The sequence below is a fragment of the Tachyglossus aculeatus genome, chromosome 23 (assembly GCF_015852505.1).
Source record: "Tachyglossus aculeatus isolate mTacAcu1 chromosome 23, mTacAcu1.pri, whole genome shotgun sequence".
In the NCBI taxonomy this organism is placed as follows: Eukaryota; Metazoa; Chordata; class Mammalia; order Monotremata; family Tachyglossidae; genus Tachyglossus; species Tachyglossus aculeatus.
This window is the reverse complement of record NC_052088.1, coordinates 6,869,335-6,888,145: the sequence shown is the minus strand read 5'-3', so window position 1 is coordinate 6,888,145 and position 18,811 is coordinate 6,869,335. Positions and strand designations below refer to the sequence as shown.

The following is an 18,811-nucleotide window of genomic DNA, read 5'->3' as shown; positions in this document are numbered from 1 at the left end:
TTCGAGCCGACTTCTCTCCTTAAGCTGTGGAACGGTTTCTGTCATAGGAGAGGGTAAAAGACTTGCCAACACCTGGTGAATGATGTCAGCACACAATCTGCCATTCCTGGCAGTACTGTCACTCTGGGGAAGTCAAACTCCAGCGTTTACGAGTCACCTGCCACCCTGATGTTTTTCCAGGATCTTTGGCTCGTTTTCCAGTGGTCATTGTTTCCAGGCAAAACTGCCACACAAGTCACCACAGGACAGGGAGATCTGACACCTCACCCGGCCGGCTGTCATTCAATCGATGGCACTAACTGAGCGCTCACTGTGTGCAGAGCACTCTATTAGGCACTTGGGAAAGTACAATACAACATAGTTGGTAGACATGTTCTCTGTCAGGCCAAACCTGCCAGTTGTCAAAACAGGAAGCCATTCTTTATGTTTCCGGGGAGAAATCCTGTTTGATAAACTCAGGATGGTCTTCAGAGGGGAAAAGACAGTGAGGAGGGAGGATGGATAAGTTTGCAGATATTTTTCCCGATCTGCAGTCAATGGGAAACCAGAAAATTTGGTTTTATTCTGTTCACAGGTATGGATGGGCATGCCCTCTTCCTTTTCAAAGTGCTTTACCTTCCTGGATTGCAAGCATGATCTGTTCAGTGAGAACCATAGAGAAGCAGTGTGGCCCAGAGGAAACAGCAGGGGCCTGGGTTTTAATCCTGGCTCTGCCAATTGCTTGCTCTGTGACTTTGGGCAAGTCACTTAACTTCTCTGGGCCTCAGGTTCCTCAAATGCAAAAATAGGGATCTGATGCCTGTTGTCCCTCCTACTTAGACTGTGAGCCCCATGTGGGACATGGACTGTGTCCACCCTGATAAACTTATACCTACTACAGCACTTATAAGAGTGCTTGACACTTAGTAACTACTTACCAAACACTAAAAAAACTGGAAAAGAAAAATATTTCCTAAGAAAAGATAAGCTGAATGCTCAGGAACAGATATCTGTGTTAAAACATCTCTGGAAATCTCCCCCAAATCCCTGTTCTTCTTGTTGTCCAGGCCAGACTCTGCAGAAGCAGACAGAATTAACCATCTTCAGATGCTTGTTACAAGGAACAAGTTGCTTGTCCTGAGGAAATACTGGATGGGCCCAATTATTTTCAGAGACACCCTCTGGCATTGCAGTGTGGCCTAGTGGACAGAGCACGGGGCTGGGAGTCAAAAGGATCTGGGTTCTAATCCAGGCTTCGCTACTTATTTCCTGAGTGACCTTGAGCAAGTCACTTCACTTCACCTCATCTGAAAAAAGGGGATTAAGACTGTGAGCCCCATGAGGGAGAGGAACTGTGTTCCTATGTAATTTGCATGAATCAAACCCAGTGCTTAGTGCAGTGCCTGGCACATAGTAAGTACTTAACAAATACCTTAAAAAGAGAAGTCTTCCCTGATTCATTTCTAATCTCTTGACCGATTGTTACCTCAACCTTCACAGCAGACCAGTTAAGCACTTAGATACTCACAACTTCCACTCACACTTATGCACGTCTTTGTCTATTACTGCATTCTCTCTGTAAAATACTTTAGGGTCCAACTCTCCTGCTAGATCATAAGCTGCTTGAGGGCAGATATCATGTCTAGCTAATTCTGGTGTTGTCTCCCAAGCACCTAATACAGTGCTCTTGATTGGTTGTTTTGACTGATTCGAGAAGTGAAATAGATGAACAGCAAGGTTGTTTCTCCATGTAGCCACACCTCTAGACTGTAAGTTTGTTGTGGGCAGGGAACACTTTAACCAATTCTGTTGTACTATGCTCTCCCAAACACACAGTACAATGTTCTGCACACAGCACTCAAATAAATACCAATGATTGATTGATGTGCACACGTATCATCTGGTTAACTCAAACACATTTTCATCTGAACATCAAGTATTGTCAGCAAAAGCAAAACATTGAAAACTATACTTTGAATCTACTAATATCAAAGTGAAACAGGGAACGTGTCTGTTCTATTGTTATAGCCGTACCTCACTCAAGCTCTTAATACAGCACTCTGCACACAATAAGCGGTCAATAATACGATTGATTGATTGAAACTAAATGCCTCACACACTAAACCCCCTGCAAGCTGCCTGTAGCATTTCTCCAGCACCCCAATTCTCTCTTAGATCTCCCAAGGCACAAGGCTACCTCTTCCAGATCACCCCACCCCAACTCCGCCTCCTTTCATTGCCTGTGTGGCCAAGCCTACATAGTATAAGGGAGACTTTGGAGGGGAAATTTAAGTGGAAAATCACTCTTTCGATTTTACTTTCGTGGGGCAGACTAAGTGATCTGAGCTGAGCGATCATTAGTCAGGACAGCTCGGTGCAGGCAGGGGAGTTGGGGTTAGAAGCACCCCGGAAAACTGAGTAGTGCAGTGCACTGTACACAGTAAGTGCTCAATAAATACCACTGATTGATGGATTGATTGATCGATAGACTGTAAGTTTCTTGTGGGAAAAATATGTCTCTTTCATCTATTGCTCTCTCCCAAGGACTTAGTACAGGGTTTTGCACAGAGTGAAGTGTGGACTACAAGCTCTAGAGAAGCAGCGTGGCTTAGTGGAAAGAGCCCGGGCTTGGGAGTCAGAGGTCGTGGGTTCTAATCCCAGCTATGCCACCTGTCAGTTGTGTGACTTTGGGCAAATCACTTAACGTCTCTCAGTTACCTCATCTTTAAAAGGGAATTAAGACTGTGAGCCCCACCTGGGACAACCTGATAACCTTGTATCTCCCCCTGCACTTTGAACAGTGCTTGGCACAGAATAGGTGCTTAACAAATGCCATTATTATTATTATTATTATCTAGACTGTAAGCTCATTGTGGACAGGAAATGTATCAGTTATATTGTTATATTGTGCCCTCCCAAGCACTTAGTACAGTTCTTTGTACACTGTAAGTGCTCAATAAATACGATTGACTGACTAGGGAGGGGAGAGTCTGGAGGCAAGAAGAAAGGTGAGGGAACTGATGCAATAGTCAGTCTTGGACTATAATAAACGCCCAATTAGGGTGCTGAGCATCTGGACTGAGAGGAAGGGGAAGAGTTGAGAAACACTGTGGAGGAGAAATCAACAGGATGTAGTGTCAGACTGAATGTGAGACCTGAAAGACATCTAAGACAACGTCAAGGTTGCGAGCTTGATGATGGTTATGTTCTCATGTTCAGATAGAGAGGCTGAAAACGGAATCAAGCGGGCCCTTTGGAGTTTGTCATCAACAGTGGATTGAGATTTATACTATAGTGAAGCGTGGTAGGTGAAGGGAGTAGACAACCTCCTATACAACTGTGAGATCTGGTCTTGACACAATGCTTTTTTTATTTAAATGGTATTTGTTAAGTGCTTACTATGTGCCAGAGCACTGTATTAAGCACTGGGGTAGATACGAAATAGACGGATTGGTCACAATCCCTGTTCCACAAAGAGTTCACAGGCTTAATCCCCATTTCACAGATGACATAACCGAGGCAGAGAGAGGTTAATAATAATAATGATGATGGTATTTGTTAAGCACTTACTATGTGCCAAACACTGTTCTAAGCGCTTGGGTAGATATAAGGTGATCAGGTTGTTCCATGTGGGGCTCACAGTCTTAATCCCCATTTTACAGATGAGGTAACTGAGAAGCAGAGAAGTTAAGTGACTTGCGCAAAGTCACACAGCTGATAAGTGGCGAAACCTGGATTAGAACGTGCAACCCCTGACTCCAAAGCCTCTGCTCTTTCCATTAAGCCACACTTGCCCAAGGTAACACAGCAGACAAGTGGAGGATTTGGGATTAGAACACAGGTCCTCTGACTTGCAGGCCTGGGCTCTTTCCATTAGGCCACACTGCTTCTCTCCAGATGTCTTGACCAATTATTACATCAATTGACCAATAGCATTTATTGAGTATTTACTGTGCACGAGCACTGTACTAAAAACTTAGGAGCGAGTACTGTACTAAACACATAGGAGAGTAAGTAGACGCATTCCCCACCCTCCAGGAGCTTGCAATATTGTGGGGGTCTACCAAAGCCATCGAGCCACCACGCTTGATATCACGTGACAAATTGGAACACCACATTTGGGTTTTCAAATCGAAGTCAATCCATCGGCCCCGAAGGACAACGTGACATGCCACACCTTCACACGCCATGCCACATGAATGGAACTGATCCCAGTTCAGCTACTACCCAGTGAACAGAAATGCATTCATTCATTAAATCACATTCATCGAGTGCTTACTTTGTGCAAAGCACTGTACCAAGTGCTTGGGAGAATACAGTATAATAATAAACAGACACATTTCCTTCCTACAATGAGCAGAAATGGAGAAGCAGTATGGTCTAGCTGTCAGATCAAGGTCCTGGGAGTCAGAAGGATCTGGGTTCTAATCCCAGCTCTGCCACTTGTCTGCTGCTAGACCTTGGGAAGTTCTCCTAGCTTCTGTGCGCCTCAGTTCCCTCATCTGTAAAATAGGGATTAAGACTGTGAGCCCCACGTGGGACAAGGATTGCATCCAATCTGATTACCTCATATCCAGCCCGGTGTTTAGAACAGTGCCTGGAATATAGTAAGTGCATAACAAATTCCATTAAAAAAATCACAAATGGGAGGGACAGAAGAAGGAAAAATAACTCCAGACACTCAGGGTAGCAAATGCAACAAAGTATTCACCCATTGGTGAAGGGATTTGATCTTATCAGCCACATCACGCAATGACTGAAAAGAATCTCACAGTCAATAGCGTCATCTTTGAACCCAAAAGACAACAACCCTATCTCCTCATATCCATATATAGAGAGATCCGTCATATATAATTACAGAGACATACGTCACCAGGCCCATTTCCATTTCACTTTCACGGTAACAGAACAGTTCTCACTTCATTTGTCTTAGCATCGTGGGAGAAGTCACTGGGCCGGCCTGGCCTAATTGGTTTTTAATAGGTTGATGTAGCCACTCTGTCCGATTGGCCGCCTCAAGCTACAGCTGGAAATGTTCGTGCTATTTCAGCCCACGCAGAGCCAGTCAGTGACAGGGCCAAGATTTGAATGCAGGGTTTCTTCCAGGCGAGAGCTCTGTTGATCACACCAGGGGTTTGCAGCTTTTTTTCAGAAATCTCTGCAGTGTCAAGTTGCGGGGCAGTGCCACTGCAGTGTCTCTGCAGTGTCTTCGGTGTCCTCCTTCACCCCCTAACATCCCCTTCACGGCCCAGCCCTGTTCCCAGTTTCCCTCAAACGCTCAGAGCCCAGACATCAGTTAGAGCCCAGAGAGTGGATTCCGAGAGGGCTCTAAGAAGCAGCTGTGAGAAGCGGCGGGGCCTAGTGGATAAAGCCCTGGCCTGGGCATCAGAAGGCCTGGGTTCTAATCCTGGCTCCACCGCTTGTCTGCTGTGTGATCTCGGCAAGTCACTTCACTTCTCTGTGCCTCACTTCCCTCATCTGGAGGGTATTCCAGGCCACAGAATTATACAGCCAAGAAGGGATTTATGGCACAGGGATTGTGTCCAATCTGATTAGCTTGAATCTACCCCTGCGCTTAGTACAGTGCCTAGAACGTAGTAGGTACTTAATAAAGTGCTCTTGCACAGTCCAGCAAGAGCAGTGGGAAATGGTGAGAAGGGAAGAGATTCCAGAGCTTTCTGCTGCTGCCAGGATCTCAGAGTTCACGCTTCCCCCAGTCCAGGGCTGAGGGATTACTTCCTGTTGTGCTCTTGAGAGAAGGGAAATTTCTGACCGGTTACAGCTGCTGCTGCCTCTCTGCCTCTTGCCGAGTTTCTCAAGAGTTCCCCCCTCATCAGGGAATCCAGAGGGGAGGAATTCCGAGTGGCCCGGAGCTAATCCTGCTACTGCTCCCTGGGCTACAACCAGAAATTCCTCACCCTGAGAAGAGGATGTACCAACCGTAGATCCGGGATTCTGGATACCTTATGGATGCCATGCAGATTTCAGCGGCAGCTGGGTTCTTTGGGGTGCAACAGAGTACACCCTCCAGACTCACTGCGGGCAGGGAACATGTCAACCAGCTCTGTTGAACTATACACTGGTATTTGTTAAGCGCTTACTATGTGCCAAGCACTGTTCTATGCTTAGTGCACAAAGTAAGGGCTCAATAAATACCACTGATCGATTGAATGTCTGCATTAAGTTCCATAATAATAATAATGATAACAGTGGTATTTGTTAAGCACTTACTATTGGGCAGGCACTGGGGCAGATACACACAAATTGGGTTGGACAAAGTCCCTGTCCCACGTGGGGCTCATAATCTTATTCCTCATTTTACAGATGAGGTAACTGAGGTACAGAGACTTGCCCAAGGTCACATAGACTTGCCCAGACTGAGCCCCCTCCTTCCTCTCCCCCTCCTCCCCATCCCCCCGGTGTTACCTCCTTCCCCTCCCCACAGCACCTGCATATATGTATATATGTTTGTACGTATTTATTACTCTATTTATTTTATTTGTACATATTTATTCTATTTATTTTATTTTGTTAATATGTTTTGTTTTGTTCTCTGTCTCCCCCTTCTAGACTGTGAGCCCGCTGTTGGGTAGGGACCATCTCTATATGTTGCCAACTTGTACTTCCCAAGTGCTTAGTACAATGCTCTGCACACAGTAAGCACTCAATAAATACAATTGAATGAATTGAATGAATAGAAGATAAGGGGAAGAGCTGGGATTAGAAACAAGGTTCTTCTGACTCACAGGACCGAGTTCTAACCAGTGGGCTGTGCTGCTTCTCTGCTGCTTTCTTTATTTCCCCTCTACAAGCTTATTGTGCACAGGGAACGTGTCTACCAACTCTGTTGTATTGAACTCTCCCGAGTGTTTAGTACAGTGCTCTGCACACAGTGAGCGCTCAATAAACACCATTGATTGACTGAGTGATTGACTCTGCAACTTAATCATCTGGGATTCAGTGGTGACATTGTCTGAGCAACTGCAGAGGTGAATGATGGACTTCTGCCCTCAGAGAGACACCCCCTCTACATATACACACACTCACACATACACACACATGGTTTATCCAGGATAATCACGGTCATGTCCACAGTTGTGACACTCCCAGAAGGGGAGGAGGGGGCGTCCATTAAGTCTGGCTGTCCGGGAAGCTGGCTATGGCCTCCTCTTTTCCCCTGAGCAGGCCAATCTTGATTTCGAGTCTATGAAAGAACATCCCTTTGCCACTGTGGGTGTAACAAGTCACTCTGATTTGTTCCTGTTTAGTTGGGTGAATCTCGTTGGGAATTTCACTGTGGCCTCCAAGTGGGCTAAACTTTCCAAAGATCATCTTCCCAGACAGGAGGAAACTTTCCCTGTGGAAGGGAGGTTGCCTCTTCATCAGCCAAGCTGGATGTTTCCTCACAGTTCCCAGAAACTCCCTGGAATGAGAGTCCCAGCCAAGGAGCAACTGGAACACCTAAGATTCCCAGAGTCCCGCGGGCTGGAGGAAGAGGTTGGATCACCACTCAGCTTGGACAGCATTTAACGCTAACCAAGGAGTTGGGCTTCATGCTCTGGTTTCTAGAACATGAGCACCAGATGTAACAGAGTTACCATTTCCACAAGACATGCCTTTATTCACTGTACTAGCATCAGTGTGCATCTGAGTACACCTAGGTTATATTTTGGTATATATCACAGCAGTCACAGGCAGCAGGATGGAGAGGGTGACTGGCATGCAACTTCCTTACTGGAAAAGCCACTCTGTCCCACACTGTGGGAACTCAGACTTGGCTACCTTTAGGGAGTGGGAGAAAAGGAAATGAGGGCTTAGTCAGGGAAGGCCTCTTAGAGGAGATGCTTTGAAGGTGCTTTGAAGGTGAGGCAGGGATTGTCTTTCAGATATGAAGGGGGAGGGTATTCCAGGCCACAGAATTATACAGCCACAAAGGGATTTATGAATGATAATAATGATAATAACAATGGTATTTGTTAAGCACTTACTATGTTCCAAGCACTGTACTAGATGCTGGGGTGGTTACAAGCAAATCGGACTGGACACAGTCCCCATCCTACGAGGGGCTCGCAGTCTCAATCTCCATTTTACAGATGAGGTCACTGAGGCCCAGAGAAGTGAAGTGACTTGCCCCAAGACAAAATAGGCTAAGTGCTTGGGTGAATGTCATAGCAGTTTGGATGGAGAGGAAAGGGAGGATTTTAGCGATGTTGTGAAGGTGAGACCGACAGAATTTCATGGCAGATTGAATATGTGGGTTGAATCAGAGGTGAGTCAAGGATAACCCCGAGACAACAGGCTTGTGAGACAAGAAGGGTGGTGGTGTTGTTTACTGTGACGGGAAAGTCGGGGGAGGACAGGGTTTAGATGGGAAGATAAGGATTTCTGTTTAGGACATGTTAAGTTTCAGGTATCAGAGGAACAACCAAGTAGAGATGTCTTGAAGGCAGGAGGGAATTTGAGACTGCAGAGAAGGAGAGAGATCAGGGCTGGAGATATAGATTTGGGAACCATCTGCTTAGAAATTGTAGTTGAAGCCATGGGAGCAAAAGAGTTCCCCAAGGGAGAAGGTGTAGATGGAGAATATAAGGAGATCCAAAATGAACCTTGAGGGACTCCCACAATTAGGGAGTGGGAGGCAGAGGAGGAGTCTGTGAAAGAGATTGAGAATGAGGGGCAAAGAGAAAGGAGGAGAACCAGGAGAGAACAGTGTCAGTGAAGCCAAGGTTAGATCCAGACTGTAAGCCTCCATTGTGGGCAGGGATTGTCTCTCTTTATTGCTGAATTGTACTTTCCAAGCGCATAGTACAGTGCTCTGCACAAAGTGCTCAATAAATACCATTGAATGAATAGTGTATCTAGGAGAAGAGGGAGGTTGGCAGTGTCAAAAGCAACTGAGAGGTTGAGGAGGATTAAGATGGAATAGAGGCCATTAGCTTTGATAAGAAGAAGCTTATTTGTGTCAAAGGAAAGGGTGATGTCTATGGAGTGAAGGGGCAGAAGCCAGAATGGAGGGGGTCAAGGAGAGAACTGGAGAAGAGGATCTGGAGTCAGGGGGTATAGATGTACATAATCAGTCCATCAATCAGTGGTATTTACTGAGCACTTACTATGTGCAGAGCACTGTACTAAGCACTTGGGAGAGTACAACAGACATTCCCTGTCTATAACGAGCTTACATAATAATGATGGTATTTGTTAAGTGCTTACTATGTGCAAAGCACTGTTCTAAGCACTGGGGAGATACAAGGTGATCACGTTGTCCCATGTGGGGCTCACAGTCTTAATCCCCATTTTACAGATGAGGTAACTGAGGCACAGAGAAGTTAAGTGACTTGCCCAAAGTCACACAGCTGTCAACTGGTGGAGCCAGGATTCGAACCCATGCCCTGACTCTAAAGCCCGGGCTCTTTCCACTGAGCCACGCTGCTTCTCTTCACATAAGTGCTGTGGGGCTGAGGGAGGGGTGAATAAAGGGTACGAAACTAAGTGCAAGAGTGACACAGAAGGGAATGGAAGGAGAGGAAATACGGACTTAGTTGGGGAAGGCCTCTTGTAGGAGATGCACTTTTAATAAGGCTCTGAAGGTGGGGAGAGCAGCAGTCTGTCTGATATGAAGAGGGAGGGAGTTTCAGGCCAGAGTCAGGACATGGGCGAGGGGTCGGCAGCAAGACAGATGAGACTGAGATGGAGTGAGTAGGTCAGCATTAGAGGAACCAAGTGATGTGAGGTAGAATGGGGCAAGGTGATTGAGTACTTTAAAGCCGATGGTGAGGAGTTTCTGTTTGATGCAGAGGTGGGTAGGCAACCACCGGAGGTTCCTGAGGAGTGAGGAAACATGGACTGAATGTTTTGCAGAAAAATGATCCAGGCAGCAGAGTGAAGTATGGACTGACATCGTGTTGCTGTCACTATGGCTGTCAGGGACTCTCTCACCACCCCTCTATTTCCTCAATGTTGTGTCTCCTTCAAGCGGAAACCTAATGTGTCCCCCCCGCCCCCCAGGAGTTTAGGGGGGTGGGATGGAACTCTAAAAGGGATAAGCAAATCCTCTAATCAGGACAACTGGTCACCTTTACCAAGAGAGAAAGGAAGAAAGCCTTGGAAAGAAAACAAATATACTCCCTTTTATGATCGGTTTCCATGAGAATCGGTTGGGATGCAAATCTGAATGAATTTGCTGCATTATCATTATTAATCATATTTATTGAGCACTTACTGTGTGCAAGGCACATCCTATATGTGTACTTCATTGGCCTCTTGTTCTGACAGGCAATAGGATGGTCTGGTTGAAACAGGATGGCACAGTGGATACAGTACGAGCCTGGGAGTCAGAAGGTTATGGGTTCTAATCTGAGTTCCGCCACTTGTCTGCTGTGTGACCTTGAGCGATTCACTTCAATGTGCACACAGCAAGCACCTCAATAAATACCACTGAACAATTGTGAAACAGACTTGTTGCAGGCTGAATGTTTCTGATCGCCGGATGGCTTCACCCAGGACTGAAATGCACAAATCTCTGGAGTGGAATCCAGCAACTATTTTCAATACTATGCAACAAGTTCAGACAGAAAGTAAAATAAAAAAAGCCCACAGACAAATAAAGCCAAAGGAAATAAGAGTCAGTGCTTACTAAATACCTGTTCCTCTCCTAGACTGTGAGCCCTATGCAGGGACTGAATCAGACCTGATTGTATATTGTATCTACCCTAGCGCTTAGTACAGTACTTGGCATGTAGTAAGTGTTCAACACCCACTGCGATCAGTAATATTTTTATTATTAAAGCCCACCTGATCTTGGAATTCAATGCCAGCCGATCCTCAAGTAGTAAAATTTCCCTAAGTTCCTCTGGACTAACTGGACATTTGTCCAAGCGGCTGGGGATTTGATTCTCTCTCCATGGAAAGCAGGGCCACAAGTAAAGGGGCTAGGTCTGAGAGCACATTTCATCTGAAAGCCAAGGAATTTAGGATCCTGTCCGTACAAGCCCAGCGATTCATTAAACCCTTCCATCTTAGACTGCTCCTCTATCTACATTCCGAGACCTTTACCCTGCAATTTCCCTGGTCTGAATTTGCTCGCTTTTTGCATCTGGATCCCAGTGCACTATGAATATTCCCACATAATGACCGAAGCGCCGTGACCCTTGTGCTACTTATAATTAGCCAGTCATGGATTTTGGTTGCTTCCGGCCCTTGGATAATGAATTCATTGTAGCTAGAGGGAGAATTGCCATGCCTTACCAAGAACTCTTTCAGCCTCAACGACTGCATCAAGTCTCTTTTGATTGCAGTCTTGCATAAGAACTGACTGGTTTTGCTTTTTGTGCCATCTCCTTGGACTTTGTGCTAAAGAGACTTCTGGTCTAAGATGATAATAATAATGATAATAATAATGACATTTATTAAGTGCTTACTATGTGCAAAGCACTGTTCTAAGCGCTGGGGAGGTTACAAAGTGATCAGGTTGTCCCACGGGGGCCTCACAGTCTTAATCCCCATTTTCCAGATGAGGTAACTGAGGCACAGAGAAGTTAAGTGACTTGCCCAAACTCACACAGCTGACAATTGGCAGAGCTGGGGTTTGAACCAATGACCTCTGACTCCAAAGCCCATGCTCTTTCCACTGAGCCACGGAGCAGCCACGCTGCTTCCCCGAATGGGGATCTCAGGGCACTGGAATCAATTGTATTTATTGAGCATTTACTAAACATTTGGGAGAGTCTATTTTAACAATGTAACAGACACATTCCCTGTCCACAAGGAGCTTACAGTCTGGAGAGCACGCTTACAGCCTAGAAGATGAGCTTACAGTCTAGAGGACGAGCTTACAGAGGAGCTGAAACAGCATCACCGTCCACTGAATAAAACCGGTAGAAGGGTTGTCAGTTGCTAGGGCTTTTCCAGTAAATATTTGATACCCACTGGAGACCTTCTAGAGGGGTCATCTGAAGCCTAAATCGGATAAGTAGGTTTTTAGATACCTTTTTGAAAACCCACGCTTCTGAAACAATGAACTGTCAGGAGGAATCTTCCCCAAGAGTCCAAGTTGATAAGTACGGTGCTTAGTACAGTGCTCTGCACATGGCTGGCGGTCAGTGAAAGCTGCTAATTGATTAGCAAAAGGCAGAATTGAGCCTAATTTGAAATGTATTGCACTGATAGTGCTTTTCAGTTCAGGCCCAGGTAAGACAATAGAAAGGGACTGGGAGGGGAAATAGCTTCAGATTTGTTTTGACTGCTCAAAGAACTTCTGCACGGAAATTTCAGGGCAGGTGAGTGAACCAGCAGCACGGCCTAGTGGAAAGACCCAGTGGGTTTGGGAGTCGGATGATTTAGGTTCTAATTCCAGCTCTGTCATTTGTCTGCTGTGTGACTTTGGACAAATCATTTAACATCTCTGTGCCTGTTACCTAAAATGGGGAGACTGTGAGTCCCATGTGGGATACGGATGATAAATCAAGCAATCAAACAGAGGCATTCAGTGCTTACTCTGGGCAGAACATTGGACTAAGAGTTTGGGAGAGACTCGAGTAAGTAGATATGATCCCTGCCTTCAAGGAGCTTACAATCTAGCCTGGAAGACAGACACTAAAATGACAAATAGAGCGAAGAAACAGCGCGTAGGTTGGGAAGTGGTGAATGAGACCCCAAGGACCTGTCTTATGCTGTCGAGTCGTGTCTGGCCCATACTGACGCCATGGACACACCTCTTCCAGAATGCCCCACCTCCATCTGCAATCGTTCTGGTAGTGAATCCGCAGACTTTTCTTGGTAAAAATCCGGAAGTGGTTTACCACTGCCCCTTTCCGCACAGTAAACCTGAGTCTCCACTCTTGACTCTCTCCTGTGCCACTGCTGCCCGGCACTGGAGAGTTTTGACTTGTAGCAGAGATTGCCTTCCACTCAGTAGTCACTGGCCAAGCTAGGAATGGAATGAGTAGGCCTCTGCTTGACTCTCCCGTAGTTGAGACTGGTAGAGTGCTGGAAGCTCTCCAGGTGTGACCCTGAGAGGGGCCCCAAGGATTTAGGAGATGGGAAAGTGTTGAAATGGAAAGCTTCATGGGGACATAAGAGGTAATAATTGTGGTATTTGTGAAGCGCTTACTATGTGCCAACCACTGTTTTAAGCGCTGGGGTGGGTATAGGGTAATCAGGTTGCCCCACGTGGGGCTCACACTTTTAATCCCCACTTGACAGATGGGGTAACTGAGGCATAGAGAATAATAATAATAATAATGATGGCATTTATTAAGCGCTTACTATGTGCAAAGCACTGTTCTAGGCACTGGGGAGGTTATGTGGTGATCAGGTTGTCCCACGGGGGGCTCACAGTCTTCATTCCCATTGCACAGATGAGGTAACTGAGACACAGAGAAGTGAAGTGACTTGCCCAAAGTCACACAGTTGACACGTGGCAGAGCTGGGATTTGAACCCATGACCTCTGACTCCAAAGCCCGGGCTCTGTCCACTGAGCCACGCTGCTTTTCAATTGTCTGCTGTGTGACCTTGGATGAGTCATTTAATTTCTCTGGGCCTCGGTTACCTCATCTGAAAAATGTGAATTAAGACTATGAGCATTATGTGGGACAGGGACTGTGTCCAACACAATTACCTTGTATCTACTCTAATACAGTGTCTAGCACATAGTAAGTGCTTAACACATACCACAGTTATCATTATTATGGCCCTCCCACGGCAAAGATGTACGAAGGGACACAATGTAGCTCCACGTCGCTCTCCCGTGGTTTGACATTGGTGGCCAATGAGGGCTCAATCCTCCGGGTCAGCCCACTCCCCACAGTAGTACCCCAAGACCAGGAGAAGTTAGGAGAAGCAACGTGGCTTCATGGAAGGAGCATGGGCTTGGGAGTTAGAGGACATGGGTTCTAATCCCTGCTCCGCCACTCTTCTGGTGTGTGACCTTGGGCAAGCCACTTCATTTCTCTGTGCCTCAATTACCTCATCTGTAAAATGGGGATTGAGCCTCCCATGGGACCACCTGATTACCTTGTATCAACCTCAGTGCTTAGAATATAATATAGTATATAGTATAATATAGCATATAGTATATATACAGTATAATATAGCATATAGTATAATATAGTATGGTAGAATATAGCATCACCGCTCAGGGTTGCACCTGGAGAGTTTCCAGTACTTTACCAGTCTCGACAATGGGACGGAGAGTCAAGCAGAGGCCTACCCATTCCATTTCTAGCTTGGCCAGTGGCTAGCGGGTGGAAGGCAATCTGCTACAAGGCAAAACTCACCTGTGCTGGGCAGCAGTGGTGTGGGAGAGAGTCGAGCATAGAGACTCAAGTTTACTGCACGGAAGGAGGCAATGGTAAATCACTTACTAAGAAAAGTCTATGGATTCACTACTAGAACGACTGCAGATGGAGGTAGGGCGTTCTGGGAGAGATGTGTCCATGACGTTGCCATGGATAGGACACGACTCGACAGCATAAGACAACAACAACAACAGAATATAGTATAGTTAAGCATAGAGTAATGCTGAACAAATACCATAATAATAATGAAGTCCAAGGGCACCAGGCCTCTCGAAGCCCCATGGCTTTCCCCTCAGGGGCCACGCAGTAACACACATAATAGTAATAATAATGATAGCATTTGTTAAGTGCTTACTATGTGCCAAACACAGTTCTAAGCACTGGGGGAGATGCAAGGTAATCAGGTGGGGCTCACAGTCTTAATCCCCATTTTACAGATGAGGTGACTGAGGCACAGAGAAGATAAATGACTTGCTCAAAGTCACACAGCTGACAAGTGGCAGAGTCAGGATTAGAACCCATGACCTGTGACTTCCAAGACCATGCTCTTTCCACTGAGCCATGCTGCTTCTCCATCACCGCAACCTCTGGAGTCTCAAGCTCCAAGGCTCCCGTCAAATCCCAAGAGACCCACACCTCGGAGGTGATCTCGGGACCCAACGTCCTGTGTTGACCTTTCTTAGACACCCCAAATCAGTTCGGTGGTCATCCGGTCAACGGAGATCGGTTAATTCTAGGATCTGCTTCCTGAAGAGTTCCATTTCCCTTATCCTATGCGAACCATGACCGTGTCAGTTTTTCCAAGCAGGAGAAGTGGATGGAAAGCCAGGCCACGGCTTAATAGAACCCAAGTGAGCTAATGGGTGTGATTATTTCATTGTCTCGGATTCTCGCCAAGACGAGCTCATCAGATACAGGAACAATCCAGGAGAAACATGACCTCATTTCCAACATGGGACCGTGTGGTCAGATGCCAATAGGTATTTAGCGATCCCTTGGCGCAGGTAAAAATGAGCTCTTTACAGTCTAACTAACGAGAAACAAACCAAGGTTACCTAAAACAGTAAAGCTAATATTGACATTAATGTACTAGATTCTCAATAAGGTCCTGGAGCCAGGAAAAACTACTGAAACCGGCCAGGCTATGCAGGTCACCAAGTTCATTAGAAGGGAGGCATTGAAAGCAAATTACCATCTCTTTAAATGATTAAGTGTTGGATGGAGAAGGCCAGATCTGGAGAATGTTTTAGCACCCCCGACGCATGATTGCTAGTGTTCTAGGTGAGAATTATGAGTCTCTTAAGACTCCCAGATTCTTCTCCCACTGTGGCTGCTCTACTACCTGAGAACTCTTGGCAAGACAACTAACTTCAGTGCCTTCATTTCCTTTTCAATAATAATAATAATAATAATAATAATGGTATTGGTTAAGTGCTTACTTTGTGCCAAGCACTGTTTTAACCAGGTTATTACCAGCCAAGCCCTCACCAAGGACGATTTATTTAAATTCCACTTTAGGTAGGCCACTGTATTGAACCCTCCCAAGCACTTAGTACAGTGCTCTGCACATGGTACCACTGATTGACTGATTAGACAGGTCTCTTCTGCCCTGAGAGTTGTTGAAATGTGGAGGCAAATTAACTAAGAAATGTTTGAAGCGAATGTCAAAGAATTAATTGTATGTCATTCAGAATTATTTTTTTAAATAGTCTTTAAGCCAGGCACTGTCCTAAGCAAGGGGGTAGATGCAAGCTAATCAGGTTGGACACAATCCATGTCCCACATGGGCTCACAGCTTTAATCCCTATTTTACAGATGAGGGAACTGAGGCACAGAAAAGTTATATGACTTGCCCAGAGTCACTGAGCTTTGACAATCCAGAGCATCACTGCAAGATGCTGGAACAAAAAGAAGTTGTAATTTCTCCACCACTGGCTAAAATTTGGGATTAAAACGTTTTGTGTCAATTCCCAAGAAAGCGATTTAATTTATAAATATGACTGAAGAAAAAGAAGACCCTAATAATAATAATGATAGTATATGTTAAGCACTTACTGTGTGCCAAGCACTGTTTTAATGGAGAGAGAAGTTCAGAGGTATGCAGAAGTGCTTAGAAGGAGATAGCCTGTTGTATAGGAAGGGAAAAAAAAGGATGCTGTTCAACCTAAATTGGACAAATTCTTCACTAAGAATTTCACAAATTTTTCACTAAGGTTGAAAAACCGCTGCCATATCCAGAAAAATAGGCTTCTACTTCAGCAGAGTGTAAGCTTTTTGTGGGCAAGGGAAAATTTCACTTCTTCATTTTGTACTTCCCAAGTGCCTATTTAAGTGCACAATATCACATGGGTGCTCAATATATTGGACTATGCCTGCAAAAGCTCAGAATCATGTTAAAACTTGATTTAATATGGGAATATCATGTTTTGAATCACTTCATTAGAGAAGCAGTATGTGTAGTGGATAGCACGGGCCTGGGAGTCTGAAGGTCATGGGTTCTAATCCCAGCCCCACCACTTGTCTGCTGTGTGATCTTGGACAAGTGACTTAACTTCTCTGTGCCTCAGTTACTTCATCTGTAATATGGAGATTGAGACCGTGAGCCCCACGTGGAACAAGGGACTGTATCCAACCTGATTTGCTTGTATCCACCCCAGAACTTAGTTCAGTGCCTGGTACATAGTTTAACAAATACCATTATAATATTATATATTATTAATCATTATTATTGTTATATTACTATACAGTAAACAACAGGTGGAGTTTATCGTTACATTTTATAACACATAAAATAACTTCCTATTTCCCTGAATTTCTGGAATTTAAAACATGCAAGTCTATAGGAAAACATATCTCCGAATATATCTTATTTTCATGGGACATATTTTCAATTTTATATATATTACATTATGAAATATATATGCATACTCCATGATACATTCCCATATATAAACACACACACTCAAAACACAGGACTACTATCAGGTTGTAGTCCTTGAAAATTCCTTTCCAGTCATCCCATTTCGGATTGCTCTCCACTAAACAGACATGTTTGTGTCTTCTACCGGCTTCTTCCAACTGTCCAAATTCCAACTATGGATTGGAGGTATTTGATGTTGTTCTCTGCATTTCTCCTGCATCTAATGGGCAACAACGATCATGCCTATTATGCTGAACTCTGACCTGTAGCATGGGGCATATATCTGCATTAGCCTCCCAGCCTGATGGTAGCCACAAAAAACCACAATTTTTCAGTACCTATCAACTCTCTGCATTTGGCTTACGAATTTACTAACCGCTAAGCCCCTTTACCCTCTCTCAGGGTCGCAACTAGAGAGTTTCTAGTACTCTACTCGTCTCTGCTATGGAAGGAAGAGTCAAGCAGAGGCCTACCCATCCCATTCTTAGCTTGGGCAGTGGCTTGCGAGTGGATGCAATCTGCTACAACTCAAAACTCACCCATGCTGGGCAGCAGTGGCATGGGAGAGAGTGAGGGCGGAGACTCATGTTTACTGCACGGAAGGAGGCAGTGGTAAACCAATTCCGGATTCTTACCAAGAAAATTATATGGATACACTACCAGAATGGTTGCAGATGGAGCTGGGAGAGATGTATTCATGGTGTCACTATGGGTCGGAGACAACTCGAAAGCTTAAGACAAGACAAAGCCCCTTTACACCCTAGTCATTCTCCTCAGATGACTCTTTTGGAGAAATCCCATCAAACCACGTTGGCTCTGACAACCCAGGGCCACAACTGATGCATCTGGAGGTCAGTGCATATGATGATATCAAGCCTAAACCTTGTCTCATCTCCCAGGGCTGGTGAGTCACTCGGTCTCCTCAGGACAAAGGACAGAGAAAAGATGTTGCTTTTCGCGGCATCTGTCAACCCACGGCATGGACAGCGAGAAAGGAAATAGGTTTTAGGCGGCTACCCTGAGAAGCGGCGTGACCTAGTAGAAAGAGTAGAAAGAGTCAGGAAACCTGGGTTCTAATCCCAAACCGTGCTATTTGCCTGCTGTGTCTGAGGTCTTGGGTGGGTCAAATCAACTCTCTGAGCCTCAGTTTCTTCCTCCCCTTTGGATTGTGAACCCCATGTGGGACAAGGATTGTGTCTGGTTTGATATATCAGGTCAGGAAGCAGCATGGCGTAGTGGATACAGCATGGACCTCGGAATCAGAAAGTCATGGGTTCTAATCCCAGCTCCGCCACTTGTCTGCTGTGTGGCCTTGGGCAAGTCACTTCTCGATACCTCAGTTATCTCATCTGTAAAACGGGGATTAAAACTGTGAGCCCCATACGGGACAGGGATAGTATCCAACCCAATTTGCTTGTATACAGTGCTTAGTACAGTGCCTGGCACATGGTAAGCGCTTAACTAATAACACAATTATTATTATTATTATCATTATTTCTATTTCAATGCTTGGTACAGTGCTTAGTATAAAGTGCTTAACAAATGCCACAATTATTAGAACGAGTTCCTGAGTCCCCACCTATAATCATAATAATGATGGTAGTTGGGAAGTGTTTT

The 18,811-nt window shown here is 45.3% G+C and overlaps 1 non-coding gene across 1 annotated transcript; it reads left to right on the top strand.

Annotated features, from left to right (window-relative positions):
* Nucleotides 1-14,105: 14,105 nt before the first annotated feature.
* LOC119944886 lies at nucleotides 14,106-14,243 on the top strand. Its single transcript, XR_005456028.1, has one exon. It is a non-coding gene; the product is annotated as a small nucleolar RNA SNORA7 (small nucleolar RNA).
* The last annotated feature ends 4,568 nt before the right edge of the window (nucleotides 14,244-18,811 follow it).